Source organism: Primulina huaijiensis, chromosome 3 (genome assembly GCF_012295235.1).
Source record: "Primulina huaijiensis isolate GDHJ02 chromosome 3, ASM1229523v2, whole genome shotgun sequence".
Classification (NCBI taxonomy): domain Eukaryota; kingdom Viridiplantae; phylum Streptophyta; class Magnoliopsida; order Lamiales; family Gesneriaceae; genus Primulina; species Primulina huaijiensis.
In genome coordinates, this window is record NC_133308.1 from 13,505,256 (window position 1) to 13,532,320 (window position 27,065).

Consider the following 27,065-nt stretch of genomic DNA (forward strand, 5'->3'; position numbering starts at 1 on the left):
GGGTCAATTTTAGAGGTCCAAGGATGAAACAATAATTTTTGGTTTTCCAGGGACATAATGGTCTTTTTGCATCTGGGGTGAGATTTTGGTCATGACAGAACCTTGAGCACAAATTTATGATATTTTAAATGTTCATGCATCATGTTTATGATTTTTTTCGCAATTATAATAATTATGGTGCATGCTTGGTTTAAAGGAATTAAGAGAGAAAACGTAAGAAAGTGAAGAGCACTCCGTCTCCGCCGCGCCGCGTCGTTATTTCGTTTGTTTTCTGTCAAAACAAACCAAGGCATGTTTATATCTTCTTTCACGCTTCAATCAAGCCATATAGGTATTTTTAAATATCGCAAGTACATGATTTTAATGCAAGAAAATCGAAATTGTTCATATTCAATTATGTTATTTAATTATATTACGTGCAAAATATTCATTTTGAGATTTATGTGATATTGCTTGTGGTCACTTTACTATCATGGGATTATTACTTCACCCGGTCGTCAGTTATCGGTCAGTTCAGTTTGGTACCACCCGGTCGCCAGTTACCGGTCAGTTCAGTTCAGTTCAGGGGGCACTTGCGTAGACCATAATCTCACAAAGAAAATTATTACATGCTATTTCATTACAGGGCTCCAAGGAGCAAACAGCTTTACTATGATTTTCAGTTCAGTTATGCACGTATTATAATTAATCACGACACGATATTTTACGTTATGCCTCACGACATGATATTTTCACTTGCATGCAATTTTATTATTTATTTACTCGTTGTTTACGATATATGCATGCTGAGTCTTTAGACTCACTAGACTTGATTGTTGTAGGTACCGATGATGCAGGGACTGAGGGCGGGGACCAGTGAGCTAGCTTGGGTCGGCAGTAGTGGATCCCGAGGACCTCATGTTTTTAGCATTTTGACTCAAACAAATTTCTTCGTTGTTGAATTGTTTTAAATTATTATCTTGCAAACAAACATTTACTTCCGCTGCTATTTTGAATGGTTAAACTTTTATCAGTTATTTATTTATGAATGATGCATTTTAATTAATTAAAAAGAAAAATTTTAAATTTTCCGCAAATTTTCAAATACGTATTTAGAGGCCTCTACAGCTGGTATCAGAGCCTATGTTCTTGTAAAGAGTTGTACTACTACTGACCACGAGAAGCTCATGAAGTCATGTCTTCGGTCTGTAAGTTTTACATTCATGCATTTTATTTAACTGCATGTTCTCATGAAGTATTTTTACGTTTAGATTTTAATCGTTTTGTATTTATTTACATTTAAATAAATTATGAAATTATGCATGTTGGTTACGTATGGGTTATTTGTGGAACAGTATGCCTCCTAGAAGCCAAGTTGGACGCCCGAAAGGTGATGATGAGCCTTGTCATGAGGACAGGGAGGAGCAGAGACAGGAGCGGAACGGACCTTTACCCCCTCCACCAAATATGAATGCCCAGACGCTAGCTGGTATGACTCAGTTCTTCGCACAGTTTGCGGGGAACAATGCTGTGGCGACCACGCCGACAGGGCCTGAGGCTGTCTACGAGAGATTCATGAAGATGCGTCCTAAGGAGTTTTCAGGGACGACAGACCCCATGATTGCCGAGGGCTGGATCAAGTCCCTTGAAGTTATCTTCGAGTTCATGGAGCTTGTAGATGCAGACAGAGTCCGGTGTGCCAGCTACTTATTCGGAGGAGATGCCCGCTTATGGTGGGAAGAAGAATCAGTAGCCCTGAACTTGGTTACGCTGAGTTGGACACGCTTCACGGAGGTATTTTACTCCAAATATTTTACTGATGAGGTGCGTTTGCGTTTGACCAGGGAGTTTATGACCCTGAGGCAGGGAGAGCTGACTGTTACGGAATTCATCCGTAAGTTTGAGAGGGGCTGTCACTTTGTGCCCTTGATTGCGAATGATGCGGGTGCCAAGCTGAGGCACTTTCTTGATGGACTGCGGCCGATCTTAAGCCGCGATGTTAGGGTTGCTGACCCTACTACTTTTGAAGTTCCCGTTTATAGAGCTCTTGCCGCAGAGCAAGATCTGATTGACATTGAGAGGGATCGCTTGGGTAAGCGACCAGTCCAGGTACCACACCGCCCTCCTCCTCAGCAGCATCAGCAGCAGAATAAGAGGCCTTTCCACGGCCCACACGGAAATCGCGGTCAGCAGCTGCAGCGAGGACGCGCAGTCCCTAAGACCTTTGAGCGACCAGTCTGTCCCAAGTGCACTCGCCGCCATGCTGGAGTATGTATGTATGGCTCAGGGAAGTGTTACAAGTGTGGTAGCCCAGACCACGTGCTGACGCAGTTCCCTCAGAGGAACCTGCTTACCCAAGGCAGGGTGTTTGCTCTCCATGCAGCGGAGACGAACCCGGAGATCATGCTTTTGACAGGTACCTTTAAGCTTTAAATCAATATTTGAATTTCAATGTTTCGGGAATCGGGATTAAGATTTTGAACTTAGAAATTGCGATAGGATTGCATGCTCTACTTAATATTATTTTAGGGAATTAGGATAGAAGAACTCTGGCCTTTGCATGTCTATAAGTTTAGTTCTTGTAACTATTGGGTTCAACTTAGAGTTCCGATCTTTCAGGGAGGATTTTTATATCTGGTTCTGCTACGAAGGCCTTGATAGATTCAGGGACCACTCTCTCATTTATTTCGGAGGTCTTTGCTAATTTCCTCAAGGTCAAGACAGTTGGGCTCGATGTAGCCTATTCAGTAGTATTGCCGTCAGGCGAGGAGATGGCAGCTACCAATGTGATCCGAGACATAGACCTGGAGCTGGATGGAAATCTTGTATATGCGGATCTTATAGTGTTGTCGATGCCAGAGTTTGACATCATCTTAGGGATGGACTGGCTATTGCGGAACAGAGTGTTGATAGACTTCCAGCGGAGATCTTTTCTAGTCCGACCACCGGGAATGGAGTAGTTCTTATTTGAGCCAGACAGGTACTTTCCTTTACCGCGCATTATACCTTATGTTCATGCTAGGAAGCTCATGCATAGAGGGTGTCGGGCATTTTTAACAATCTTTATATCTGTCCCCGAGGCACTCAGTCAGTCAGCCGCAGATGTTCCGATTGTCAGAGATTTCTTAGACGTTTTTCCCGAGGACGTCTCTAGTATGCCACCCGAGCGAGAGGTGGAGTTTTCTATTGAGCTTATGCCAGGTACGACTCCGATATCCAAAGCGACGTACCGATTAGCGCCGACAGAGATGGCAGAGCTTAAGAAGCTGATTCATGAACTTTTAGACAAGGAGTTCATTCGCCCGAGTTTTTCACCATGAAGCACACCAGTTTTGTTTGTGAAGAAGAAGGATGGCTCGATGAGGCTCTGCATTGACTACCGGGAATTGAACAGGGTTACAGTGAAAAACAAATACCCACTCCCGCGGATTGAGGATTTATTTGATTAGTTGCAGGGAGCTTCAGTATTCTCCAAGATTGATCTGCGTTCTGGTTATGACCAGTTGAGGGTGAAAGACACCGATGTTTCGAAGACTGCTTTCAGGACTCGTTATGGCCACTACGAGTTCCTTGTGATGCCGTTCGGTTGACGAATGCGCCAGCGATTTTCATGGATCTCATGAATCCAGCCGTATCTTGATCAGTTCGTGATAGTAATCATAGACGACATTCTTGTCTCCTCAAAGAATCATGAGGATCACAGCAGACACCTGACCACAGTGTTGCAGACCTTGCAGAAGCACAAGTTATTCGCCAAGTTCAGTAAGTGCAAATTCTGGTTAGAGAAGGTGGCGTTCTTAGGCCACATTGTTTCTAGCAGCGGTATTGAGGTAGACTCAGCAAAAGTTGCAGCAGTCAGAGAGTGGGTTGTGCCGCAGAATGCATCTGAGATCCGCAGTTTTCTTGGGTTAGTAGGATATTATCGGAAATTCATTCAGGGATTCTCCTCTATTGCCGTTCCACTCACATCATTGACCAAGAAGAATGCTAAATTTGTGTGGAGCGAGGAGTGTCAGAAGGGCTTCGATACTTTGAAGCAAGCTCTTAGCTCAGCACCAGTTTTGGCTATGCCATCAGGGTCCGGAAATTTTGTTCTGTATACCGATGCTTCGAAGCTCGGTCTAGGCGCAGTATTGATGCAGAATGGAAAGGTAATAGCATATGCTTCTAGACAGTTGAAAACTCAAGAGAAGAACTACCCTACCCATGATCTAGAGTTGGCCGCCGTGGTTTTTGCCTTGAAGATTTGGAGGCATTATTTGTATGGAGAGAAGTGCCAGATCTTTACCAACCACAAGAGCCTCAAGTAATTCTTTACTCAGAAAGAGCTGAATATGCGTCAGAGGCTATGGTTGAAGCTTGTGAAGGATTATGACTGTGACATTAGCTACCACCCGGGTAAAGCTAATGTAGTTGCGGATGCATTGAGCAGAAAAGTCGCAGTGATGGCTCATTTGACGATTCAGAGACCTCTTCAGTCTGAGATGCAGAGGTTTGATCTAGCGACATATCCTCGAGGTAGAGTTCCCCGTCTATCTACCTTGACTATCCAGTCTTCTCTCATTGACCGTATTCGCAGTAGTCAGCCAGCAGATGAGCAGTTGGAAAAGTGGAAGCAGCGAGATGAGGCCAAGGGCAGTGTCTTGTATACAGTTAGTGACGGTATTGTCAGATATCGAGACAGGATATGGGTTCCTAGCAGTGATTCTATCCGATCAGATATTCTATCAGAGGCCCATATGTCGCCGTACTCGATTCATCCAGGGAGTACGAAGATGTACAAAGACCTGCAGTTATTGTACTGGTGGCCAGGAATGAAGAAGGATATCAGACGTTTTGTATCCGAGTGTCTGACTTGTCAGTTAGTGAAGGCAGAGCATCAGAGACCAGCAGGTTTGCTCAAGCCTCTCCCTATTCCCGAGTGGAAGTGGGAGAATGTTACCATGGACTTTGTGACCGGCTTACCGAAGTCAGTCAGAGGATCAAATGCTATCTGGGTGATTGTCGATCGTCTTACCAAATCAGCGCACTTCTTGCCTATCAAGACGACTTTCACCATGGTTCAGTATGCAGAGTTGTATATCCGGGAGATAGTCCGACTTCATGGTATTCCAGTTTCTATCGTATCTGACAGAGACCCCAGATTCACTTCCTCATTTTGGAAGAGTTTGCATTCGACGATGGGTACGAAGTTGCTGTTCAGCACAGCTTTCCACCCTCAGACAGATGGGCAGTCAGAGCGAGTTATTCAGATTTTGGAGGATCTTCTCCGTGCTTGTGTTATCGATTTCTCCGGGAGTTGGGAGTCGAACTTGCCATTAGTGGAGTTCACCTATAACAACAGCTTTCAGTCGTCTATAGGAATGGCTCCGTATGAAGCATTGTATGGTCGCAAGTGTAGATCTCCTGTTCATTGGGATGAGGTAGGAGAGAGAGCCGAGTTGGGTCCAGAGATTATTCAGCAGACTGTCGATGTAGTAGCCCAGATCCGTGACAGGATGAGGACTGCTCAGAGTCGACAGAAGAGTTATGCGGACCAGCGGAGGAGAGATTTAGAGTTCGCCGTGGGCGACCATGTCTTTGTGAAAGTGGCACCTATGAAGGGTGTCATGCGATTTGGGAAGAAAGGGAAGCTCAGTCCGAGATTCATTGGACCATTCGAGATCCTTGACAGAGTTGGGACGCTAGCTTATCGTGTTGCTCTTCCGCCGAATCTGGCCGGAGTACACAATGTGTTCCACGTCTCTATGCTGAGGAAGTATATGGCAAATCCTTCGCATGTTCTGAACTTCGAGCCGTTGCAGCTTACTCCAAACCTGTCTTATGAGGAGAGACCAGTGCAGATCCTAGACAGACAGGAAAAGAAGCTTCGGAACAAACTGGTTAAGCGAGTTAAAGTCAAGTGGCTTAACCATTCAGAGGAGGAAGCTACGTGGGAATCTGAGCCAGAGATGAGGAGCCGGTACCCAGAGCTATTCGGTGAGTTTTAATTTCGAGTACGAAATTTCTTTTAAGGGGGGAGGATTGTAGAACCCGTAACTTGGACTGCGTATAAGCCATGCATAATTTCTAGTATTTAAATTAAAATGATTTTTATTGCATGAGTATTTAAATTCTTTTCTTTAAATTTATTTATTTTACGTAGTAGTTTAATTGTCACCTTTTCAGTTAAATAAGTGAGGCCGGACTGGAGATGGAGTATTGAGATAAGTTAATAAAGACTTATTTAAGAAGTGGTAATTTAGCATGTTAGTAAATATAATTTAAAAAGTTGGCATGCATGCAAGTTATTAAATTTCTTTGGTATTTTATTAAATTATTTTAAAGCTTTAAATGCATTTTTATTTCATTAATTTGTGTTTAAATATTTTTATGCATTTTATGCATAATTCACGCATGGTAGTAATTATTCCACGAAATTTTAAAAGTTCATGCATTAGGGCTTGTAAATGCATTTCGCACTCGAACGAGGAACGGTGACCGGAGAATTTTCAGGAAAATTATTTTAATTACACGATTAAATTTTATTAATTAATATAAGATGTTTTAAAGGTATTTTTCAAGAATTGGGATTTATTGGGTATTTTTACCCGCATGATTTTAATTTTTAACGGTACACAAAATTTATCGAATCGGGAGACTTTTTGAGAGTTCGGCTAATATTTTCAAAAATTTTCCAACACAAAATATTTTTCGGGAGTATGTTTAGATCTAATGGACCTAGTTTTAAGTTTATTGGGCTAAAACTCTTTTTAAATTTTTTTTAGGGCCGATTATCTTACTAATTAACTATTTATTTATACCTAAAGACCCACTAAACCTAAATCTAACTCCCACCAGCCGACAACCCCTCTTCCCTTCATTATTTTCGTGGGTTCCAGCAGCCACTTCCATGGTTTTTATCAGCAAGCTTCGGCCATGGCTTGTTCTTGCAAAAGAAATCCTTCGGCGCTCCCCCGACGCTAGTTTTTCATCGTTCTTGCGTAGGAATCATCAAAGGCACGCATTGTATCATTATTTCTGCATCATTCATGTCTTTTACTGCTGTGTGTATGCATTTGAATGGGAATTTTTGGTCTAGCCTTGTACACAAAGAATTTTCGGTTTTTACGTGTGTTCTTGCATTCCATGCTTTGCTACTCACGTTTTCTTGTTTGTTGTTGCAAAAAGGGGCTGCTATGAGGTGTGGCTGAAGGTTTAGGGACGAAATTATTGCTGTAAGTAGGCTGGAGTCCTTGGAGAGCAGGTTTTACTGAGAGCCGAGATGAGTTCTTGGGTGTGTTGGCTTGTCGGTGAGGAGATCGAAGGATTTACAAGGACCGGCGGTGCAAAGGCCTAGCCGAGCCATGGACCGGACCCTGGTGGGTCTGAACCACGGGCTAGGAGGGCTCAACCATTGCTGGAACGAGTCATGAATTCGATCGAGCTTGGGGGTAACAAGTTGGTCGCAAGGTGAGCTTTGGGGTGGCTGCGAGTAGGCGAACTATGCTGCGTGCATAGGAGGATAGCCGAGGGTCCTTTGGGTCCAGAGGAGTCCTAGAGTGGTCTAGGGAAGGTCGAGCCATGGCTGGTCCTCGATGATTCGGTCTAAGAACGTTAAAACACGAATTTGGTGCAATAGGGTCAAGGTGGGAAGCTTGCTGGAATTTTCCAGCAACCATTTAGGACTTTAGTCGAGTGTTTAAGGGCTGAATTCGAGATCTTTAGGACCTTTTAGATGTTCATTAAGTGTGGTAAAAAGTTTGGAATAATTCGGTTAGTTTCGAGTCGATTTGGGTTAAAATCGGGACTCCGATCTAAGTTTTAAAAAGAATCGATTAAGTTGTAAAATGTGCTCGAGTTTATGTCTAGGAACGATTATAAAAATGTTTTGGGACATTTTAAAGAGTTTGGTAAGTTTCGGGTCAATTTTAGAGGTCCAAGGATGAAACAATAATTTTCGGGTTTCCAGGGACAAAATGGTCTTTTTGCACCCGGGGTGAGATTTTGGTCATGACAGAACCCTGAGCACAAATTTATGATATTTTAAATGTTCATGCATCATGTTTACGATTTTTTTCGCTATTATAATAATTATGGTGCATGCTTGGTTTAAAGGAATTAAGAGAGAAAAAGTAAGAAAGTGAAGAGCACTACGTCTCCGCCGCGCCGTGTCGTTATTTCGTTTGTTTTCTGTCAAAACAAACCAAGGCATATTTATATCTTCTTTTACTCTTCAATCAAGCCATATAGGTATTTTTAAATATCGCAAGTACATGATTTTAATGCAAGAAAATCGAAATTTTATATTCAATTATGTTATTTAATTATATTACGTGCAAAATATTCATTTTGAGATTTATGCGATATTGCTTGTGGTCACTTACTATCATGGGATTATTACTTCACCTGGTCTCCAGTTACCAGTCAGTTCAGTTTGGTACCACCCGGTCTCCAGTTACCGGTCAGTTCAGTTTGGTACCACCCGGTCGCCAGTTACCGGTCAGTTCAGTTTTGTACCACCCGGTCGCGAGTTACCGGTCAGTTCAGGGGCACTTGCGTAGACCATAATCTCACCAAGAAAATTATTACATGCTATTTCATTACAGGGCTCCAAGGAGCAAACATTTTTACTATGATTTTCGGTTCAGTTATGCACATATTATAATTAATCATGACACGATATTTTTCGTTATGCCTCACGACATGATATTTTCACTTGCATGCAATTTTATTATTTATTTACTCGTTATTTACGATATATGCATGCTGAGTCTTTAGACTCACTAGACTTGATTGTTGTAGGTACCGATGATGCAGGGACCGAGGGCGGGGACCAGTGATGTCACACCCTTACTCTATACTCAGCATAATTACCATAATCAAAATAGGGTTTGACTGATATAACTGTAGTATGAAGCAAATCAAACAAGGGGCATCACTTTGAAGGTTTATAAAAATTTTGGCATGATGTCCCTACATTCTTGTAAAAACCAAAAACTCAACTCAAGCATCAACATCAACACATATATATAATCGTATTCTTACATACAACCATATTTTGTATCATCATACCCCTAGACATAAGCATTGTAAAACTTGTTTCAAACCCTGACATATTTTCGTACAATACATATGCGGAAGCTATACAATAAGAAGTCCCGGTTCTTGTCGAGGTAAGGCACGTCACAAACATCCATTGGCGAACCGGCATCCTACGTCTCTCCACTACCTGATCCTGTAATACATGAGCTACGTGAGTTTATAAAACTCAATAAGTTGGCACTTGTACGTATCAATATGCGTAGAAGGAGTATACATAACAAGTCGTGATCAACAATGAATCTTTAAACCATGTCATATCATAACATATATTCATGTTCATTTTTGTACTTGAGCCGCATTTGTTGACCTGTACTACCGTGCTTGCTTTATTATATAGCTACTACTGTGTTGGACGTCAGGGAGCAACCTTTGGCAACCCCACGCCCCATGAACATATATTGGCCAATANAACAATGTACATATAGTAATAATCAATGGGAAGTATTTGAAATCATAATATTACTCATGTATTACTTCAAGAACATGCCAACTTACAGTCCAAGCTTAAGAACACTAGTTTGAGATGGTGTTTCTCGCTCCTATACTGTCAAATATACCAATAATTCAGTCACTATTGTATATACTAGATAAAAATCATTCCTTTATTGTCCTCTACATGTACAATAACTAAAAGATAAGAAAACTTACACCCTTATGAAGTTCTTGTGATGGGGAACAAAGTTCTAACTTCAAAACTTTGAAAGGAATGAAGAAGAAAGCTTTAGAGGAAGATTGCTTGGTTTTTCTTTCGTGTCTTGCTGTGAAGGGAAAGGAAAGAACTGATACAATGGCGCTGTGAAGGGAAAGGAAAGAACTGATAAAATGGCTTAGAAAATCGATCGGCGCTCGGGCGGTAATAAAAACATGAAAAGGCGGTCATTTTCTACCACTCGAGCGCGGAATGTTCTGTAAAAATCCTAGGCTTGAAATGCACCGGCGCTCGGGCGGTAATTTTCTACAGCTCAAGCGCCACCTGTTCTGTCTCTGCGCACTACGTCATCCAATATCGCTCCAGAAACGGCTCTTCCGTGCATAATCTGAAAAAGTGGTAAACATGAAAATTGTAGCCCTATATCTTGGCTTGAATCTTCATTTGTTTTCAGGTCATTTGGATGTCTGAGTAAAAAGTTATGCTCATTCTCTTAACATGTGTCAGTGAGGGAATGACGGTATACACGACACACTTCGGGGCACTTTTGGCTGGTCTTTCACAATGATTTAGACAAAACCCAAAACATGAAAGTTTTAACATTACATCTTAGCTTTCTAATGGTTATGGCCTCACACAATTTGGATCAATATTCAAATCATTATGCTAAAACTCGTAAAAACTACCACAATTTCATCTCATTTCCTATCAACTTCATAACACTACTTCTACCTACACATCTTACTATATCTATTTAGACATATTTTCATTCTCAATGCACCATGAACAATATAAAAGTCATGTTCAATCTCAATATTGATACCTCAATCAATATGTAAAACATAATGAGCTAAATAACTATCTATAATAACATAAACGTATTACTAATCATTTGTACGAGTAACCGGGCATTACAATTCTCCCCTCCTTCAAAGAATTTCGTCCTCGAAATTTGACATACCATATAGTTCATGATATCTCTGTTGGATCTCGTCTTCTCGCTCCCAAGTTGCTTCTTCAATTGTATGATTACGCCATAACAGTTTCACTAAGGGTATTTCCTTGCCTCGTAACACTTTTGATTTCCTATCGAGGATTTGTACCAGTCGTTCTTCATATGAGAGATTCGATGCAAGCTCCAACGGTTCATAATGAAGAACATGAGAAGGATTAGCTAAATACTTTCGTAGCATGGAAACGTGAAAAACATTATGAACGTTTGACAAGTTTGGTGGTAAAGCAACTCGGTAGGCTCTGTCTCCTATTCTTTCCAAGATTTCAAATGGACCAATATATCTTGGACTCAATTTTCCTTTCTTACCAAAACGTAATATGCCCTTCAATGGTGATATCTTTACAAATACATGGTCACCAACCTGAAATTCCAATCGACGGCGTCGCACATCAGCATAGCTTTTCTGTCGACTCTGGGCAGTGTGCATTCTTTCTCTGATCTTGGTCACCAATTCGGCTGTCTGTTGTACCAATTCAGGGCCTAATAACTTTCTTTCTCCTACTTCATCCCAATGTACTGGAGATCGACATTTTCTACCATATAATGCAGTATATGGTGCCATTCCAATGCTTTAGTGATAGCTATTGTTGTAGGTAAATTCAGCCAACGGTAGTTTACTGTCCCAACTGCCTGGAAAATCAATAGTACAAGCCCTCAACATATCTTCTAAGATCTGATTTACTCGTTCTGATTGTCCATCAGTTTGAGGGTGAAATGTGGTACTGAATGCCAATCGAGTTCCCATAGCATGATGTTAACTCTTCCAAAATGCAGACGTAAATTTGGGATCTCTATCAGATACATTGGACACTGGGATGCCATGAAGCCTCACTATCTCCTTGATGTATTCTTCAGCATATTGATTCATCGTGTATGTGGTCTTTACCGGAAGAAAGTGAGCTGATTTCGTAAGTCGATCCATAATAACCCATATAGCATTGAATCCTCTTTGTGTTCTTGGCAAACCAAGGATGAAATCCATTGTGATATGTTCCCATTTCCACTCAGGAATGGGTAGCGGTTTCAGGAGCCCTGCTGGTCTTTGATGTTCAATCTTGACCTATTGACAAGTTAGACATTGTGCAACAAATTGAACAATGTCCTTTTTCATACCTGGCCACCAAAATAATGGTTTCAAATCATTGTACATTTTCGTGCCTCCTGGATGGATCGAGTAGGGTGTAGCATGTGCATCAATAAGAAAGTCATTTCTGATTGTTCCTTGTTTTGGCACATACAATCTACCTCGATATGTCCACATTCCTTCTCCATTCAATTCAAAGTTCAAATTGCCTTTTTCTTCTTCTCGCTGCCTCAGTTGTTGTAATTCATTGTCTACACTTTGTTCGGCCCTGATTCTAGCTGCAAGTGTTGGTCGAACCATGAGAGATGATAATTGGATTGCAGTTCTCTTTGGCATAACATCAATCTTCATATTCTGTAAATCCCATAAAATTTGTTCTTGTACTTGCATTGTAGCAATAGAACTGGACTTTCGACTTAATGCATCTGCAACAACATTGGCTTTACCTGGATGATAATTAATAACACAATCATAATCCTTCACCAATTCCAATTAACGTCGTTGTCTCATATTCAGTTCTTTTTGCGTGAATAAATATTTCAAACTCTTGTGGTCCGTGTATATTTCACACCGTTCACCATACAGAGAATGGCGTCATATTTTCAACGCAAATACCACTGCTGCCAGTTCTAATTCATGTGTAGGATAGTTCTTTTCATATTCTTTCATTTCTGTAGGAGTTAATCGATAATGAGCTTTTGAGATCGGATGAGTTTCTGCCACAACATCAATTACAAATTCGATCTCTCTATCTAGGGGTAAGCCTGTTACATCATCCGGAAATACCTCTGGAAATTCACAAACAACATCTGTATCTTTTAACTCACAATAGGTGGATCAATAGTTAACACAGATCCTAAATATCCTTGACACCCCTTCTGTAGTAATTTACAAGCCTTCATACAAGAGATTATCCGAAGAGGTAAGGATACACCTGCACTTGCTACTGTGAATGGTTCAGCTCCTATCGGCGCAAATTTGATCATCTTTATGCAACAGTCAATAGTAACTCTGTACTTCGAGAGCCAATCAATTCCAAATATCACATCAAAATCCGTCATCCTCATAACTATCAAATCAGCATGCATCTGATGGCCTTGGACATATATTGGACACCCTCTCACAATCTGATCTGTCTGTAATTCTTGCCCGAAAGGTAAGGCTATGGCGAGTTGTGCCTCTGTTGTACTTACTGTAATGCCCAGTCTCCTTACAAACGATTCCGAAATAAAGGAATGCGTGGCTCCTGAATCTAGTAAAACAATAGCAGTAATACCAGAAATCAAGAACATACCAGTGATCATCGATGTATCCGCATCCACTTCCTCTTTAGTCATGGAGAAAAGGCGTCTCTGTACTTTCTCAGAACTCCCTGGACAATTCCTGGCGAGATGCCCTGGCTTTTTGCAACGATAACAAACATTGGAACCTTGCATTCATTCCCCGCCATGAAGTTTGCCACATTTAGGACAAGGTGGTCTGTCCTGTTCTTTACGTGGAGGGGGGCCCTTGCCATGGGGTTCCTCTGGTCTAGTACCCCTGCTATCAGTCTTTTTGCCTTGTCCCGTTCCTTGGCTCTTCTGAAAGTACTGCTGCCTTCGTTGTTGCCTGTCCCTGTCAATGTCATGTTCATCTTGTTCTGCCATAAGTGCTCTTTCTACTATCTCCCCGTATGTAGCAACTTTTGACATCCGTACATCTCTTTTAATTTTAGAGCGAAGCCCCGCATGAAGTGTTCGCCCTTACTTGTGTCATCTTGTGCAATATACGGTACACATTGGACTCCAGCCTCAAATTGTTGTATGTATTCTGTCATTGACATGGTTCCTTGCTTCAGGTTAAGGAAATCGCTGGCTTTCTTGGCTCATACATCTTTACTGAAATACTTGTTGTAAAATACGATTTTGAAAGTTTCCCATGTCAATGGTCCAACTGGTAATGCAACCCTTGCACTCTCCCACCATATTCTTGCATGTTTTGTTAATAAAAAGACGGCACAAGTTACTTTGTCAACATCTTCCATATGAAAGTAGGAGAAGATGGACTCCAATGACTTAATCCACTCTTCTGCTACTGCTGGATTGGTGCTTCCCATGAATTCAGGAGGATTCAGACGTCGAAAACGATCATACACATCAGTTTGAACAGGCCCTTGTCTGGGGATCATGGCTTGTGCATGTGCCTGCTCATGTGTAGTCCGTTGCATCTCCAGTAATTCCTGTATCTGCTCCCCATGGACTTTCGCTTGTTGTTGGAGCAGCTCAGCAAAATCATCTATAGGTTGTTGTGCACTGCCCTCACCTTCGACCGCTGGGGCTTTGCCCTTAGATGACTCTCCTTCATGTACCTTACGTTTAGGTGGCATCGTCTCTTATCTTAACCTACATATAGATCACATAGACACATAACTTAGCATAAACTATGTGATACAAAGATACTTACTTGCCGAGTTCTCCAAGTGGATGAAGTGCAGTGTCTTCCCTGTCGAAGAACCGTGGGCTCTGATACCAACTAAAATGTCACACCCTTACTCTATACTTAGCATAATTACCATAATCAAAATAGGGTTTGACTGATATAACTGTAGTATGAAGCAAATCAAACAAGGGGAATCACTTTGAAGGTTTATAAAAATTTTGGCATGATGTCCCTACATTCTTGTAAAAACCAAAAACTCAACTCAAGCATCAACATCAACACATATATATATAATCGTATTCTTACATACAACCATATTCTGTATCATCATACCCCTAGACATAAGCATTGTAAAACTTGTTTCAAACCCTGACATATTTTCGTACAATACATATGCGGAAGCTATACAATAAGAAGTCCCGGTTCTTGTCGAGGTAAGGCACGTCACAAACATCCATTGGCGAACCGGCATCCTACGTCTCTCCATTACCTGATCCTGTAATACATGAGCTACGTGAGTTTATAAAACTCAATAAATTGGCACTTGTACGTATCAATATGAGTAGAAGGAGTATACATAACAAGTCGTGATCAACAATGAATCTTTAAACCATGTCATATCATAACATATATTCATGTTCATTTTTGTACTTGAGCCTCATTTGCTGACCTGTACTACCGTGCTTGCTTTATTATATAGCTACTACTGTGTTGGACGTCAGGGAGCAACCTTTGGCAACCCCACGCCCCATGAACATATATTGGCCAATAGCTTTGGTGGACTTAAAACCACCCATGATGTCAACAAGCTCTATATCATGTAAAAATCAATCCTTTTCTTTTCATGTTCATGTTCATGTTCATAACATAGCACCCATCATCAATATTCATGAGTTTCTTACATATTTAATACATAACAATGGAATATGGTGCTATATTTTCATCAATAAGATACTAACAATGTACATATAGCAATAATCAATGGGAAGTATTTGAAATCATAATATTACTCATGTATTACTTCAAAAACATGCCAACTTACAGTCCAAGCTTAAGAACACTGGTTTGAGATGGTGTTTCTCGCTCCTATACTGTCAAATATACCAATAATTCAGTCACTATTGTATATACTAGATAAAAATAATTCCTTTATTGTCCTCTACATGTACAATAACTATAAGATAAGAAAACTTACACCCTTATGAAGTTCTTGTGATGGGGAACAAAGTTCTAACTTCAAACCTTTGGAAGGAATGAAGAAGAAAGCTTTGGAGGAAGATTTCTTGGTTTTTCTTTCGTGTCTTGCTGTGAAGTGAAAGGAAAGAACTGATAAAATGGCTTAAAAAATCGATACTTATCTTTTCTCATGCAAGGCGGCGCTCGGGCGGTCATTTTCTACCGCTCGAGCGCCACCTGTTCTGTCTCTGCGCACTACATCATCCAATATCGCTCCAGAAACGGCTCGTCCGTGCATAATCTGAAAAAGTGGTAAACATGAAAGTTGTAGTCCTATGTCTTGGCTTGAATCTCAAATTAGTTTCAGGTCATTTAGAGGTCTGAGTAAAAAGTTATGCTCATTCTCCTAACATGTGTCAGTGAGGGAATGACGGTATACACGACACATTTCGGGGCACTTTTGGTTGGTCTTTCACAATGATTTGGACAAAACCCAAAACATGAAAGTTTTAGCATTATATCTTAGCTTTCTAATGGTTATGGCCTCACACAATTTGGATCAATATTCATATCATTATGCTAAAACTCATAAAAACTACCACAATTTCATCTCATTTCCTATCAACTTCATAACACTACTTCTACCTACACATCTTACTATAACTATTTAGACATATTTTCATTCTCAATACACCATGAACAATATAAAAGTCATGTTCAATCTCAATATTGATACCTCAATCAATATGTAAAACATAATGAGCTAAATAACTATCTGTAATGACACAAACGTATTACTAATCATTTGTACGAGTAACCGGGCATTACAAGTGAGCTAGCTTGTAGTCGGCAGTAGTGGAACCCGAGGACCTAATGTTTTTAGCATTTACTATTTTGACTCAAACAAATTTCTTCGTTGTTGAATTGTTTTAAATTATTATCTTGCAAACAAACATTTACTTCCGCTGTTATTTTGAATGATTAAACTTTTATCAGTTATTTATTTATGAATGATGCATTTTAATTAATTAAAAAGAAAAATTTTAAATTTTCCGCAAATTTTCAAATACGTATTTAGAGGCCTCTACAGCTTAAGTCTTTGCCCATTAACTTTAAACACGTCATTATTTTTAGGATTTTCAATATCAACAGCACCATGAGGATAAACAAATTTAACTATAAATGGTCCTGACCATCTCGATCTTAGATTTCCTGGAAATAAATGCAAACGAGAATTATAAAGTAAAATTTTTGTCCAATTTCAAATGACTTTCTCATAATATTTTTATCATGAAAAGCTTTAGTTTTATCTTTATAAATCTTTGAATTTTCATATGCATCATTTCTTAATTCTTCAAGTTCATTTAATTGCAATTTTTTTAATTTAGATGCATCATCTAAATTAATATTAAATGCTTTAATTGACCAATAAGCTTTATGTTCAAGTTCAACCGGTAAATGACAATGCTTACCAAAAACTAACCTATATGGTGACATCCCTAATGATGTCTTAAATGCAGTTCTATATGCCCATAATGCATCAGTTAATCTTAAAGACCAATCTTTTCGATTTGGATTAACTGTTTTTTCTAAAATTTGTTTTATTTCTCTATTTGCAAGTTCAACTTGACCATTACTTTGAGGATGATATGGGGTAGAAACTTTATNGTTCTAAACATAGATAACAAATAATACATATACAAGCACATGCATTTAAAAATCCTATTTTTATTTAAAATAGCTTTTGAAAATAAATAAATCGTTTTAAAATTATTTAAGCATAATAATATCATAAATCGTAAAATCATTTTAAAATAACTTTTAAGCATAAATAAATCCTTAAAACAAATCATTTAAAAATAAGCTTTGAGCATAAATAAATCATTTTAAAAATAGCTTTAATCCTCATCATAAATCATATATCATAAAAACATTTTTATCATAAGCTTTCAATCATATATAATTTTTGGGTGAAGTTTGATCCTTGAAAGTGACTAGCTTTTATCATTTGGTCGACTGATCAGTCTTCAGCTCCACATGGCCATGGGGGTGTGCACTAGGCTCCACCATGGAAATACGTTCGTCGAGGCTCCCTCGGGGGCCTTCTCCTATAGACGGGCTCCCTCGCCTTTTCCCACGTATGGGCTCCCTCTGGGGCCTTCTCCCGTAAATGGGCTCCCTCTGGGCCTTTTCCCCTCACGTTATCCCCACAAAATCATATATCATAAATCATATCTTTTGTCACAGTCAATTCACATCCCTCAAAATATTTTTCTTTTTCTTTAAAAATCATGAAATAGCACAACTTTCTAAAAATAGCATTTTAAACAATAAAAATTGCACAGTTTTACCAAAAATCATAAAATAACATATTATCATCAAAATCATCATTTTAAATCATAAAATATCATTTAACATGCGTTATGGTCCTTCGGGATGCTGCCAAGCGTTTTCGTATTTTCCTATGTGTAAAAAAATCGTTTTGCCCCTATACGTAAAAATTCTCGAATTTATCTTTCTCTCACTTTTAATGACATGGGATTATTATAAATAATTATTTAAGCCTACATGAATTTTCTCATATTTTTTTTGGCTTAAATCGATGACTTTTAAATTAATGTTCAAATAAGTCATATTTACGCGTTTTAATCACGAATTAAACCAAACCTTAATATAAAATTCCCAAATTAAAAACTTAGACTTTTAATAATTATTTAGGCTTAAATATAATTTTTCATTATTTTATGAAGCTTAAACTAAGCTTTTTAATTAATTCTTTAATTAGCGTTTCGTGCGACGATAAAATCCCGGATAAATCCAAAACTCAATATTTTGATCCCAAATTTTAAACATAGTATTTTTATTATTTATTCTATCCTTCCAAGTCATGAGCCACACCTGTGGACCCATGGAATCAATTTTTGTTATTAAATTCAAAATATTGATCCATTATCGAACCACCCGAGCCATCTCCTAATTTTCTTGAGCCACGCCCGAGCCACCTCGAGCCAAACCCTATCCAACCCACCTAGGCACCCTCCTGACCAAGCCCAAGCCCCTGAACCTAGCCCCGGCTTGCTCAAACCTTGCTGGACAGAAGACCCAGAACCTGTGCTCATGGAGAATCATGCTCAAGAATTCCTAGCCAAACCTGGACCCTTCCAGCCGAGCCACCACCGAGCCCACATGACCCTAATCATACCTAGACCATGCCCAGACTCGACCCAGACCAGCCCTTACCCTGTAACTCACGCACGAAGCTTCTGAACCCAGAACACACTCCTGCGCGCGTTCCACTTTGCTGCCATCCTCACGTTTTTCATGAGCCAGGACCCAACCGAGCCACCTTCTGAGCCCAGCCCTTCCTACCCCCCGTGGACCTTCCTAATGCATCGACCAGACCACCTACACCAGCCCCAAACCGAGCCGCAAGCCACCTGCACAAGGAGACAGCCGCAGCGCACCTCCATGGTGCTTCTCACGATTTCCATGTTTTTGCTCGAGCCCAAGCGCCCAGCCACTCCAGCCCATGGCCCGACCCATACCCATCACCCTAGGACCCTGATGGACCACCTAGCTCACCCTTAGCCCCGCTGCAGCCCCCTCCCGAAGCCCAGCTGTGTGCAACGCATAGTTGAGAGTCCCAATTCACGTGGACTCTTCCCCAGCCCCTAGCTCGAACCCTAGCCGCCCAACGACCAGACCTCGACCTAGACCACGACCCTTAGAACCCAACCCCTAGCCCTGGTCGAGCCCCAAGCCCCATGCATAGGAACCGAACCCTTTGAATTTGCACAACCCATAACTCACGGTTCTCTTCTTTCTGAAATTTCCTACGGTTCCAGCTTACTATTCTCCATTATTTATCATATTTTAGTCCACAATTAATTCATATTTTTATCATGTATTGGCAGCTTAACCCTTGGATTCGTAACGTTTTTTGAATAAACGTAAAATCGTTAAAACTTTGAAAAAACGTATTCTACCGTAAGATAATCGAACACCAATATTTTTCATGCATAAACAATTAAATCAAGTATATTATGATTTGTATGATGTTAAAAGAGTTTAGGAAATGTGCTTTTGCGTTTATAACGCTCGATTATTCGATCTTCGGCGAGGGTGTGACGTTGGACAACCGGACGACGAAGAACACATGCTTCTTTCCTCCCCAAATTTTCAAAAATTCTTGTGAGTGTGTGCAAGATGATTCACGGCTGTTGGAGGCTCAATTCTTAGATTTTGAAGACCTAAAACACTAATTTATAATTTAGTTGACATATTAATGGGCCTTGCGTTTTGGGCTTGTATGTTTAAGGTTAATTGGGCCTACTTAAATAATTAAATTAGGCCCAATAACACTTAATTAATTAAATAATAAAATTATTTTCTATAAAATCATATTTTTTTTTGATCTTTTAAAACTCTTTGTTTGCCTAAAACCGGCTTCCCGAGAAAAATCGAGCTCGACTCGTAAAATAATTTCGAACTCCAACATTTTTAGAAAAATTAAATCATTTTTAATCATATTAGAAAGCCTTGTCATTATTTAAATAAAAATACATATTCTTGTCTTGGTCGTCCTCGGTCTCCTTTCCCCTGCCTATTATCGAATATTCGGGTAAAATCTTTAATTTTATGAAATCATGTCGTATAATCATTTAATCATGCAAATCATACATTTCATTATATTATAAATATCATGCTAGCATTTAAAATCAATTAAATAAAACAATTAAGTAATTAAAATAATTTTGCATGCATGTGGTTTACGTAGGTTGGTATTTCGGACGTTACAAAAATGTACGTATATCCAAAAGATAATGAAAATGGACCCATAAAATCTATCCCCCAACTATCAAATATTTCAATAATTATGATTGGATTTAAAGGCATCATGTTTCGTTTTGAAATTGATCCCATCTTCTGACAGTTTTCACAAGATTTGCAAAATAAATGCGTATCTTTGAATAAAGACGGCCAATAAAATCCACATTGTAAGATTTTTACAGCTGCTTTATTGGATGTAAAATGACCTCCACATGCTTCAGAATGACAAAATTTAATAACATTACTTACTTCATTGTCGGGTATGCATCGTCAAAAAATTTGGTCAGGACAATACTTAAACAAGTAAGGATCATCCCAATAAAAATTTTTAACTTCTATCAAGAATTTATTTTTATCATGTGAATTCCAATGAGAAGGCATTTTATTTGTCATAATAAAATTTACAATGTTAGCAAAAAAGGACATAATAGTAGCATAAAACAACTGATCATCTGGAAAATTTTCATTTATTGGTATTTCATTATGAGATGATTCAGTCATTATTTTAGATAAATGATCGGCTACGATATTTTCTTTTCCTTTTTTATCTTTAATTATAATATCAAATTCTTGTAACAATAAAATCCACCGTATTAATCTTGGCTTAGCATCTTGTTTATTTGATAAATATTTTACGGCAGAATGATCAGTGTACACAATAGTAGTAGAACCAATTAAATAAGATCGAAACTTATCTAATGCAAATACTACTGAAAGTAATTCTTTTTCAGTAGTTGAATAATTTATTTGGGTAGTATTTAAGGTTCTACTAGCATAATAGATTGCATACGATTTTCCTTCTTTTTTTTGTCCTAACACAGCTCCTCTAGCATAATCACTTGCATCACACATTAATTCAAATGGTAAAGACCAATCTAGAGGTTGTAAAATCGGTGATGTAATTAAAAGATTAATTATTTTTTAAAAAACATTTTCACCTTTCTGAGTCCATTCAAATTGTGTATCTTTTGTTAAAAGATTCGAAATTGGTTTAGATATTATGCTGAGATTTTTTATAAACCTTCTATAAAAACCTGCATGACCCAAGAATGATCGAACTTCTTTGACCGTTTTTGGTGATGTTAAATTAGCAATAACATCAAATTTGGCTTTATCAACTTCAATTCCTTTTTTAGATATCACATGACCTAACACAATCCCAAATTTAACCATATAATGGCATTTTTCCCAATTTATAACAAGATTTTTTACTTCACATCGTTTTAATACTTCTTCTAGGTTTTTAAGACAATTTTCAAATGAGTTTCCAAAAACATTTATATCATCCATAAAAACTTCTACAAATTTTTCAATCATATCACTGAAAATACTGAACATGCATCTTTGAAAAGTAGCCGGAGCATTAAATAAACCAAATGGCATTCTTTTAAATGCAAAAGTTCGGAAAAGACAAGTGAAAGTAGTTTTTTCTTGATCTTCTAATGATATAGGTATTTGATGATACCCCGAATACCCATAAAAAAAACAGTAATAAGAATTTCCTGCTACTTTTTCTAGAATTTGATCTAAAAATGGTAGTGGGAAATGATCTTTTCTAGTTGCATCATTTAATTTTCTATAATCAATACACATATGCCAACTAGATGGAATCCTAGCTTGTAACTCTCCCTTTTCATTTTTTATAACAGTGATGCCTGACTTTTTAGGTACTACTTGTGTTGGACTTACCCATTTACTATGTGAGATTGGATAGATAATTCCAGCGTCTAATAGTTTTAATACTTCATTCTTAACAACTTCCTTCATATGTGGATTTAACCTTCTTTGTGGTTGTTGATATGTTTTAGCATTTTCTTCCAAATGAATTTTATGTGTGCAAATTAAAGGATTTATACATTTTATATCTTTCAAAGTCCATCCAATTGCATTTTTATATTTTTTTAAGTAATTTAATTAAATCTTCTTCTTGATTTGGTAGAAGAGTGGAAGAAATTACAACAGGAAATGTTTTATTTTCACCAAAAAATACATATTTCAATTCGAATGGTAAAACTTTTAATTCAAGTTTTGTATTATCATCTTCTTTAAAATTAATTTCAGACTAAAAAATTTCTATTGAAAAAACTTCAGATTGTTGATTTAAGTTTTCTTCTTGTATATTTTTCTCCACAATTGTTTCAATTTCATTATCATATTCATTTTCATTAATACTTGGTTGTTTACATAAATTGAACACATTAGGTTCTAGAGTCATATTTCCAAAAGACAATTTCATTATTCCATTTCGACAATTAATTAAAGCATTTGAAGTTGCTAGAAATGGTCGTCCCAATATTACTGGAATTTCATTATGTACTTCTATTGGTTGTGTATCCAAAACAATAAAATCTACAGGATATATGAATTTATCAACTTGAACCAACACATCTTCTACAATATCTCTAGGTATTTTGATTGACCTATCTGTCAGTAAGTGAGTAACAAAAGTGGGTTTTAATTCTCCTAAATTAAGTTTTTCATAAACTGAATAAGGAAGTAAATTCACACTTGCTCTCAAATCTAACAAAGCTTTTTTAATTTTATTTTCTCCAATAATACATGAAATTGTTGGACAACCAGGATCTTTATATTTTAAACTAGATTTATTTTTAAGAATAGAACTTACTTGTTCAGCCAAGAATGCTTTCTTCTTCACATGCAATTTTCTCTTCACAGTACATAAGTCTTGTAAAAATTTTGCATAGAAAGGTACTTGTTTAATAGCATCTAATAATGGAATATTTATCTTTACTTGTTTAAAAACTTCATAGATATCAGAATCATTTTTTTGTTTTTTATGATTTGTTAATGCATGAGGAAATGGTGGAGGTTTATTTGATTCATTTACTATTTCAGATGATTTATCATTCAACATATTATTTTTAGAATTTAAGGTATCATCATTCTCAAAAGTATCAGGATTATCATCCTTACTCTTTGATTTTAAATGATCCTTGTTTTCATTACTATATGGATCATTAACTATTTTACCACTTCTAAGGGTAATAACAGATTTTATTTGATCAATTTTTTCATTTTTTAATTCTTGATTTTGATTTTTAGGATTAGGTTGAGGTTGAGATGGAAATTTTCCTTTTTCATGAATATTAAGTGCAGATGCAAATTTTGCAAGAGTTTCTTTCAAATCAGTCATAGATTGACTGTTTTGAATATTGATAGATTCTTGCTTTTGGATAAATGCATGAATTACATCTTCAAAGTTTTTTCTTGGAGGTGTAACATAAGGAATATAACCTTGATGATTTTGGTTATTTTGAAAATATTGTTGTGAGGGTTGTGCATTATTATCATTCCTCCAACTAAAATTAGGATGATTTTTCCATCCAGGATTATATGATGTTGAAAAAGGATCTAGTATTGGTTTTTTATAATTGTTAACATAATTTGCTTGTTCATGGAGACATTCTTTAAATGAAGGTAATGTTGGACAATCTTTTGTAGCATGATCATGTGTATCACATATATGACAAACAATTTCTTGAATACTTTTTAATTGACCACTCTTTTTCATTTCTAATGACTCAATTTTTCTTGCTAAAGATGCAAGTTTAGCTTTAATATCTATATCATCTTTAAGATTATAGATACCATCCCCATTTATTGAATTATTGATTTTAGTTGTTGGTGGTTCTATTGTGCCTATATTATCCCAATTTTAAGCATTTTCTGCTAATGAATCCAAATACTCCATAGCTTCATTTGGGTTTTTATCTTCAAAAGTTCCATTACACATGAATTCTATCATTTGCCTATCTTTAGGTATTAGACCTTCATAAAAGTGAGAAACTATTCTCCATGTTTCAAAACCATGATGTGGGCATGTATTAAGTAATTCTTTATATCTATCCTAACATTGATAAAATGTTTCTCCTTATTTTTGAGAAAAAGTAGTAATTTGTCTTTTAAAAGAGTTTGTTCTATGGGAAGGAAAAAACTTTTTGAGAAATTGTTGTTGCATTTATTCTCATTATCTTATTGAACTTGATCTCAAATTTTGTAGCCATGTTTTAGCTTTATCTTTTAAAGAAAAAGAGAAAAGCTTTAATCGAACTATATTCATGCTACAATTTTGATCATTATAAGTATTACAAACTTCTTCAAATTCTATTAGATGTAAATATGGATTTTCAGAATCTAATCCATGAAAATTTGGTAAAAGTTGAATAATTTGAGGTTTAAAGTTGAAATTAGATGCATCAGAAGGAAAAACTAAACAAGATGAGACTCTAGTTCTAATAGGGTTCATATGGTGCCTAAGTGTTCTTAATGGATCATGTTCTTGATTATTATTATTATTGTTATTATTGTTATCATTATCTTGATTATTTGATTTACCATCCATGTTTAAATTATTTTCAGATACTCGAATAAGTCTACCACTTTTTTTTCGACTCCAAATACTCATACAAAAAAAACAACACAATACTTATAAAAAACATAATTAACAAATATAAACTTAATTTATACTTCCCCGACAACAACGCCAAAAACTTGCTACTACTTAAATTATAATTCACCCAAGTGTAGGTTGTCGGCAAGTAATATATTTCGTAAGTACGAGATCGATCAACAGAGATGTTATTTTAAGTTTAAATTTATTAATTTATAGATTACCAAATGCAAGAACGAAGTTTACAAATTATAAATTTTGTCAAGGCTCGAGGATTTATTCTTGGTTTATGCAATATTGTTTTAACTTTTAGTTAAACAAAGGAAACCACCATAAATAATGGTTCCAAGAAAATTAAATATTTAAACACACACCTAATATAATATAGTTCCCACTATAGAAAATATCGAATTCACCGATATTTTATATATGGTACCTATGATTATATATATAACAATATAAATATATAACTGCATAAAGTAAATGTTAAATTAAATCATTATATTTCATTAAGAACAACCGGCAGAGCCACGCTATTGCCTAAATGAAATATATGATTTAATAAGTTAGTTACGGGAAAGTAAAAGTTAGTTGCAAAAAGTAAAAGTTAGTTGCGATAAAAATAAATGTTAGATGCAGAAAGTAAAAGTTAGTTGCGATAAAGTAAATGTTAGATGCGGAAAGTAAAAATTAGTTGCGGAAAGTAACTGTTAGATTGTTAGATATTAGTATTAAATCATAATATTTCATTTAGAACAACCGGCAGAGCCACGCTATTGCCTAAATGAAATATATGATTTAATAAGTTAGTTGCGGGAAAGTAAAAGTTAGTTGCGATAAAGTAAATGTTAGATGCGGAAAGTAAAAGTTAGTTGCGATAAAGTAAATGTTAGATTGTTAGATGTTAGTATTAAATCATAATATTTCATTTAGAACAACCGGCAGAGCCACGCTACTTTTGATCAACACTAAAAACATCACTCATAATTGGGAAAATGAAAAATATATTGGAACTTAGAACTTTTATACACACTCACACTATATTTTACAATGAGATAGAATGATTCTCAAGCTAGCACAAGGCTTTTATTTATAGGCCAAATGAGAGAAAGGGTCAAAAATTTTATTAATGCCATGTAGTTGTAATAGTAGTCTTTGTCTCCTCCAACTTCAATTCCATGTCCCTTCTTTCAATGCTTTGTTCCACGACTTTAATCACCGAATTTGACCCTGCTAAAAACAGCAAACATGTGGGCAATTGTCTGTAGATAAATATGGCCACTTGGTTCATCTCATTTCGTTAAATATTGAAATAATTATGATTTTTTTACTATATGCTGGTCATGGTGAAAGTAAATTTGTCCTCTTTTTGATATTTTCACAATTTGATCATCTTAACCAACTTTTTAGGTAATCATGTCTTCTGCAAAGTTGTAGATAATTTCTCAAGGATTCCAAACATGTTTGAATCACCTCCATTTGAATTTTCTAGCTTGAGTTATCATTATTTTACGAACACATAGAAAACCTGAAAATAAAACAAATATAATAAGACATTTAAATATAAACAAACAATGCTAAAATGAAATAATTTTATAATTTTAATGAAACTTAAATTTTAAAATATAGGTTTTAACATATAATAAATTATTAATTTTAAGTTTCATCAACATCTATAAAAAGGGATGCATCAGAATTGAAGAAGACCACTGTTACACTGAACTCATCAATCATTCTCAAAATACTCACTATCTCTTAAGAAGTTTTATCATAAACTAATTTGCAAACGCACAAAGTTTTATCAGATAGATTAAGAATCATCTTGTACGCATTCTTTTTCTCTATTATCATTTGTATACACGAGTTTTATTGTACTGTGATAATCTTTGTAACTGTCATAAGCATGTTTCTGAACAGATTGAGTCAAGAAAAGTTACTAGGAGCTTCAGCTTAATAAGGTTGGTGAACTTAGCTGAAGTGGGCTTGTACAAAGGATTGTACCGATCAAATCCTTTAGTGGAATATTTTTGAAAACAGAAGAATGAAAGACGTAGAAGCTTAGCCTTCAAACTTCCATAAAAAAATTCTTGCCTCGTTTCATTTTCAGTCATCTTACATGTCCTATCTATCATTATGTTTGATGTTCGTTTAACTGATCTGTTAAATTCATATATATCTTATTCACTTAGTACTTTGAGCTGTTTTCGTAATTAATATTATAGTAACTCATTTTACTCAGTCTGATTGGAATATTAACTTGACCTCTTAACGCAGATTAAGCTGCGCATTATTTGTGTTGGGTGCAATAATTTTTCCTGCTTGGTAGAACGATCGAACCGTGGTGCTTGAGCTATTGTGCAGTTTAAAAGATTTGAGTTGCAACAATACCACAAGTTAGAGCTTTTGGTAAAGAGTTAAG

The 27,065-nt window shown here is 36.9% G+C and overlaps 1 non-coding gene across 1 annotated transcript; it reads left to right on the top strand.

The window, feature by feature from the left end:
• The first annotated feature begins 24,059 nt into the window (after positions 1–24,059).
• LOC140974669 (small nucleolar RNA R71) lies at positions 24,060–24,170 on the top strand. The gene has a single exon (XR_012174827.1). It is a non-coding gene; the product is annotated as a small nucleolar RNA R71 (small nucleolar RNA).
• The last annotated feature ends 2,895 nt before the right edge of the window (positions 24,171–27,065 follow it).